The sequence below is a fragment of the Plecotus auritus genome, assembly GCF_963455305.1.
Source record: "Plecotus auritus genome assembly, chromosome: 1".
Classification (NCBI taxonomy): Eukaryota; Metazoa; Chordata; class Mammalia; order Chiroptera; family Vespertilionidae; genus Plecotus; species Plecotus auritus.
In genome coordinates this window covers 197,365,460-197,372,770 of record NC_137770.1, presented here as the reverse complement: position 1 = coordinate 197,372,770, position 7,311 = coordinate 197,365,460, and the positions used below count along the sequence as shown (strand labels likewise).

Genomic DNA, 7,311 nt, shown 5'->3' with positions numbered 1-7,311 from the left:
TTTAAGGAAGAAAGGCAGACGAAGTTATACTTTATCCAAATTCATCAGCCTCCTATAGGGCATCCCTAACTGGGGGCTTCTGCTCTTGGGATGCAGGAGAAGAAAACAGTGCTGACTGGTTCTCAAAGGGAAGGGCCTGTGCATGCTGGAAGGGAACACCAAACTTGTTTTCCCTCCAGCTACCAAAAAATCAGCTTCAGGACTTCAAGAAGCAGTGCTTTTGATGGTGCAATGGCTTCAACAAAGATCTAAATAGCAATGGACTTAAATTATTCCTCCCATAATACTGTGGGCTGGGTGCTGTCTTGATTCCCATCTTGGAGAAATCCAGGGATAATAAGTTGATAACCATCATAAATACATAAATAAATTGTTTTTAATTAAAACTTAAGGTGAACACGGAAAGTATAAATGCCTTAGCCCTAGAAAACAGAGTCTGAGGCAAAGTTTACATGCAAACATGGTATTAGAGGTTGCACTCCTAGGGCAGTAAGAGTGAGAGAAAGGGAAGGGAAGTGAGGCAGGAAAATAGGGAAAGAAAAACATTACTAAGCAAGTTATAACTTCATAAAAACATAGTGACATCTGATTTCTGGACACAGGAGATGTCTCTGAAAAGGCCACATGAAAGGTGTCACTGGGTCTTAGAAACCTCTGGTGGAGGATCGAGAGGAAGGATAGAGAATGTGTCACCTCCCTTCTGTCTCTCAGTGGTCAAAATATTCTTAGGGAACAGTAACTCACCCACACTTCTGAATTACATTACTTGGCCACTCCAAGCACCTGCTGGGTGAGCCAAAGCCTACCTGGGTCTGGTTAAGTCAAACCTTGGCAGTTGTGCTACTCTAGGTGTTGCTATGACAACACCATGGAAGCTGTGCCCCAGGAGAGGATGAGATAACTGCTGGTATTTGGAGTTGATGCTGTAGCAGTAGTGGCCATTGAACAAGGTTGAGAGTGGAGGTGAGAAAATCTGGGAAGATGCTTAACCTGAATCTGGTATAAATGTCCTTGACTAAAAAGAGATTTCATGCATACATCTGGAATTTGAAGAGTGCAATGACCACAATTTGTACAACGTTTTAAATCTTGGCACTTTTTAATTATTAGAAACACACAGGGACAGGAAGCCTAGGATGAACCAACAGTCTAACCAATAGAGTCATCTTTGCATCTCCCTTCCAAAGCCACCCTGCTTTACTTAATGCATTAAAAAACAAGCTTGATTTCTAAATGGTTTGAAGCTTATGTGTAACAAGAGAAAAACTAGTTATTTTCTTTCCTTGGTTTTTGAGTTCTGTGAAAACATACTTTTGGAAACATTGTTGGGTTTAAAAAAGTTTAGAAATGAAACAAATACAATTAATGATCAAGAGACAGTTCACTACTTAGTTGGTGGTCCCTGGGGCATCTTTACTTTGATGGATGACTCTTAATAGTGCTGTATTGTGTAACTTAGAAACAGAGTTCAAAAATCCCCAAATGCCACAATACATCAGAGTTTCAAGGCTTTTCCCATCTAGAGTCCAGCATATGGCAACTACATGAAGCAATGAGCTTTTTATGGATCTGGGATTCCAAATAGCTGTGTGTTGTCCTCACCTTAAACAGATACAACTTTAAAAAAAAAGTTGGTTCTTCAAAATACAATGACACGCAAGTTAGGACTCCTTCAAGAGAGCACACCATCCAGCAGTCCATTTTGCTTCAGTGCATGCCTCTCTGAAGATCGGGGCTCTAAGTATAGTTTAGCCCCACCATCTGCTACCTCCCATTCTTGACTAGCAAAGAAGAGAAGTAGATGGTCAAATGCCCATTCCCATGAGGATATTTTTATCGGAGCTTTTAGTGCGTGTCATTTATCTCATTCTACACAGACACCGCCTCCACATTTCCTGTCCTCCCACTTCTTGATCCCACCCTGGCCCCTTCTAGATGCTTCAGGAGGACACTTCACCAGATTGATTGCTGACCATGTGTAAAAGCACATCCTCTGGCACATGTGAATGCCTAAATAGCACTCTAGTGCTTCGCTGGCTCCAAGCCTACGACTCACGCACAGAGGATGGCCAGCAGGCCTGGAGGCTGCCGAAGGAAGAAAAACTGGATGCACCAACACCCAACCGTTTCAAGGCTGGAACCTCAGGCTGGTGATGATTATCTCGTTATTTGTAAGGACCCATGGGAAGAGTGCCTCCCAAGGTACACCAGTCTCACTCCTACAACATAATATTCCCTGATTAGGCAGCTTTGGTGACTGATGTTCTAACATCAGGGATGTCTTGAGTTATCACACAGTAGATCCTTTTCAAAGTGACGGTCTTCTGCAGGGCAGAGGCTTTTGCTATTGTCTGGTGGGTGTACTGGGATTGAAATTTTTCATTCTCTCGTCAGAGTTCAAGTGGATGAAAAATCTATGTGTCCCTGGGTGAGGCAGGGAAGGAGAGCAGAGAAAGTCAGTCTGGGTGGGTTGGGAAGTGGGGAGATTCCTCCTCACAGTCACCCCTCTTTGGTGTTAGGAGAAGAGATGCGAGATCAGTTTTACCCTCACTACCTTGCTCATGATCACCCTGGGAAACACAATTTATAAGACTGAGCATGGTAGGTGATACAGAACCACTCAAATCTTATCCGTTCATCCCCCTATGAAGTCCCTTTTATGTTTTCCCAGCCACTGCAACAGTTTCCCTCAAATACATACTCATGGCCTATGTTGTGAGCAACTATGTGATGTATAAGTAATTTATTATTAAGATACATAATTAAAATCTTCAGCCAATTGCTTTTTTAGCCATTTATTTTTTGTTAATAACTTTAACAAGGGCCCTAGCCAGTTTGGCTCATGGGGTATGATAGATCCTCCCTTCCCCCAACTGGTGGATGGAGTATGACGTAACCTGCGTCTGCAGCTGGGACATTCCCGAGACATTGAACCACCAATCAGCACATGCCGAGTGCCCTGGGCCCCACCCCTTCCCGTTCCTCCCTGGGCCCCACCCCTTCCCGTTCCTCCCCCTCAAAAGGCGTGTTCACCTCTGCACATGTTGCTGTTCTCTCCCCCTGCGAGACAGCCCGGCTGGGTCCTCCTTCTCCTCTAATCCTGGTTTTTCTATCTCGCTCGTTAGTGCAGAATAAACTTCCTCTTTTAACATGCCTTGATCTCTGACTCCATTTCCTGCGCCTCGAACCTTACAGGGTAGAGCAGTGGTCGGCAAACCGTGGCTCGCGAGCCACATGCGGCTCTTTGGCCCCTTGAGTGTGGCTCTTCCACAAAATACCACAGCCTGGGCGAGTCTATTTTGAAGAAGTGGCTTTAGAAGAAGTTTAAGTTTAAAAAATTTGGCTCTCAAAAGAAATGTCAATCGTTGTACTGTTAATATTTGGCTCCGTTGACTAAGGAGTTTGCTGACCACTGGGGTAGAGCATAAGCCTGCAGAATGAAGGGTCCCTGGTTCTATTCCGGTCAAGGGCACATGCCTGGGTTGTGGGCTTGGTCCCCAGTAGGGGACGTGCAGGAGGCAGTCGATCGGTGATTCTCTCTCATTGATTTTTCTCTTTCCCTTTCCCTTTCTCTCTGAAATCAATAAAAATATATTAAAAAAATAACTTTAAAAAGATTTTGAGTGGGATCAGGCCTCCCCTCTTTCAGTCACATTCTTCGATAGAGAACAGGTGAGTAATAGCTAGCTTGCCTTGAGTTGCACATAAACCACAGCCCATCTCACCCCTGTCTACAGGATGATGCCCAAACTCTATTGCATGCCTGCAAGGCCTTTTGGGGTCTAATTGCAGGAGGCCCTCTTCAGCATCACTTCTTGTCACATCTCTATTTGTACCATTTGCTCCTGTCATACCCAAAGGCTTGTAATTTTCCCAAATATGCATTTCCTTTGCCTAAAACACTACCCTTTTTCAATTCCTTAATTTTGGAATATTTAACTTAATGAAGCTCCGATCAAGTGTTACCATTCTTAGGAAGTAAGACTTTCCTGACAAGCTCTCCCCTAAACGCCATCCTCACTTGTAAAGGCCCCTTCTTCCAGGTTCTGCTCACATGTTCACCTCTCCTGTTAGATTCCTGAGGTCAGAAACTGTCTTATTTTCTCTTATATTCCAGTGTCTACCACATAGTACATGCTCTTATTTGCTGATTAAAGAGAATTAGACAACTTATGCCACGTAAACAGTTGTTTCTTTAAGTTGTTCAACTTCCATCATCAGTACTTACTAAGCAACACATTTTATTTTTTTAAATATATTTTTATTGATTTCAGAGAAGAAAGGAGAGAGAGAGAGAGAGAGAGAGAGAGAAACATCAATGATGAGAGAGAACCATTGATTGGCTGCCTCCTGCATACCTCCCACTGGGGACTGAGCCTGCAACCCAGGCATGTGCCCTTGACCAGAATCGAACCTGGGACCCTTCAGTCTGCAAGTTGACTCTCTATCCACTGAGCAAAACTGGCTAGGGCTAAGCAACACATTTTAAATGGAAGAGTGCAAGCAATTGCATGGCTGGACTGGCCCCAGTTTTATTTTCCTTGATTGCCTTTTCTTGGAATGAGTAAGTCAGTACTTGATTCCAGCCCAGTGAGTTTGGACATCCACACTGCTTCAAATCAGAGGTTCCATTTGGCTTCCTCTGTGTTTTGTAATTTAACACCAATCTCACTGGTAACAAGCAATGGGCTGTGATTTGATATGATTACAGCTGTGTCTACATTGTATGTATACATAAGACTGCTCAACTTGCTTGGACTTGATAGCATGTATAACAAGTTTTACATTATTTTTGCTTAGTGCCAAGTAATGAATTATTTCTGTCTGAATGGAAAGGGAACATGGTTTATTTTTATTTTTGGAAAATGCTTTATCAAATAGAACTTTACCAGGAAAAAGGGTTCTGGGAAGATGGCAGAGTGAGAAGCAACAGGAATCTGTCTCCCCACCTGGACAACAACTGCACTGGCAGGATCTGTGTGATGCAACTATTTTGGAACTCGGGAGTCTGATGAAGGCTTACAACTTCGAAGAGAAGACATAGAAGATAAACTGTGATTAATTTGGCCAATTTCAGCTCTTAGCACAGTAGCAGCTGCTCTTCCTTACCCCACCCTACCCCTAGCCACATGCAGGCAGCTGTGTATGTGTTCCTGGAGCAGCTGCACACAGCTTGCAGGAGCAACTGTGAGCATGAAGAACCTTGTCCTCCAAGTATTGGGGATCTGCCTGTGCTCTGCTGATTGCTGTTTCTGATCACAAAGGTTGAAAGTCCCTCTTTACGAGTAATTACTTTAAATGCAAACTCTCCAGTCAGTCACAAGAGAGAGATTGGCAGAATAGATAACATCCTATGACTCAACTGTATGCTGTCTACAATATGCTGTCTACAAGAGAATCACCTGCGATAAAAAAAACAACAACACACAAACAGGTTAAAAGCAAATGCATAACCCATGGACACAGACAATAGGGAGGGGTGCGGGGCAGGAGCAGGATGGGAGAGGTCAATGGGGGAAAAAGGGGACACATGTAATACTTTCAACAATAAAGGCCCATGTGAGCGGATTGCAACACATGCAGCTGCCTGGAGAGAGGGAGCCGATGTTTTACGTCAGAGCCGCCGCCACGAAGTCGCCGCGTGGGGAGGACCAGCCGCTGCCGCCCAGGACTGGGCCCTTAGGGAGGAGGAGGCGAGGAGATGGCGGACGACCCACTGCTGCGGATAGGAACGTGGAGATCTGGAAGATCAAGAAGCTGATTAAGAGCTTGGAGGCGGCCCGCGGCAATGGCACAAGCATGATATCATTGATCATTCCTCCCAAAGACCAGATTTCACGAGTGGCAAAAATGTTAGCAGATGAGTTTGGAACTGCGTCTAACATTAAATCACGAGTAAACCGCCTTTCAGTCCCGGGAGCCATTACATCTGTACAACAAAGACTCAAACTTTATAACAAAGTACCTCCAAATGGCCTGGTTGTTTACTGTGGTACAATCGTTACAGAAGAAAGAAAGGAAAAGAAAGTCAACATTGGCTTTGAACCTTTCAAACAAATTAATACATCATTGTATCTGTGTGACGACAAGTTCCATACAGAGGCTCTTACAGCACTACTTTCAGATGACAGCCAATTTGGCTTCATTGTAATGGATGGTAGTGCTGCACTTTTTGGCACACTCCAGGGAAACACAAGAGAAGTCCTGCACAAATCCACTGTGGATCTCCCAAAGAAACATGGTAGAGGAGGTCAGTCAGCCTTGCGTTTTGCCCGTTTAGTAATGGAAAAGCGACATAACTATGTTTGGAAAGTAGCTGAGACTGCTGTGCAGCTGTTTATTTTTCTGGGGACAAAGTGAATGTGGCTGGTCTCGTTTTAGCTGGATCTGCTGACTTTAAAACTGAACTAAGTCAATCTGATATGTTTGATCAGAGGTTGCAATCAAAAGTTTTAAAATTAGTTGATATATCCTATGGTGGGGAAAATGGATTCAACCAAGCTACTGAGTTATCTACTGAAGTCCTCTCCAATGTGAAATTCATTCAAGAAAAGAAATTAATAGGACGATACTTTGATGAAATCAGCCAGGACACGGGCAAGTATTGTTTTGGAGTTGAAGATACACTAAAAGCTTTAGAAATGGGAGCTGTAGAAATTCTAATAGTCTACAAAAATCTGGATATAATGAGATATGTCCTTCATTGCCAAGGCACAGAAGAGGAGAAAATTCTCTATCTAACTCCAGAACAAGAGAAGGATAAATCTCATTTCACAGACAAAGGGACAGGACAAGAACATGAAGTAATTGAGAGCATGCCCTTGCTGGAATGGTTTGCTAATAACTACAAAAAATTTGGAGCTACATTGGAAATTGTCACAGATAAGTCACAAGAAGGATCCCAATTTGTGAAAGGATTTGGTGGAATTGGAGGTATCCTGTGGTACTGAGTAGATTTCCAGGGAATGGAATACCAAGGAGGAGACGACGAATTTTTTGACCTTGATGACTTCTAGGTAGTCGACATGGGTTCGGCAAAATGTGCCTCACCCTCCAGCATCCAACCCAAGGAGCATACCCATGGTGGAATCCAAGCAGATCCCTGCCTTACAATTGAAACATTTCCAGAACTTAATCCATGAGCATTGGATACTGAAAAGAAAACGGAAACAAAACCAGACCCAGCCCTACACTTTGGTTTGTCATGGTGTCAGCACAGCAGCAGTCTACAACTAAGTTCCTAAATGCCACTTTGGACTAATTTAAACAAGAATCCCAGTTTTTACTTTTACTCGATGGTGAAATTGGTTG

The 7,311-nt window shown here is 43.6% G+C and overlaps 1 pseudogene across 1 annotated transcript; it reads left to right on the top strand.

Annotated features, from left to right (window-relative positions):
* The first annotated feature begins 5,701 nt into the window (after window positions 1-5,701).
* On the top strand, window positions 5,702-7,016 carry LOC308241888 (eukaryotic peptide chain release factor subunit 1-like; annotated as a pseudogene). The gene has a single exon. The product of its transcript is annotated as a eukaryotic peptide chain release factor subunit 1-like (transcript).
* The last annotated feature ends 295 nt before the right edge of the window (window positions 7,017-7,311 follow it).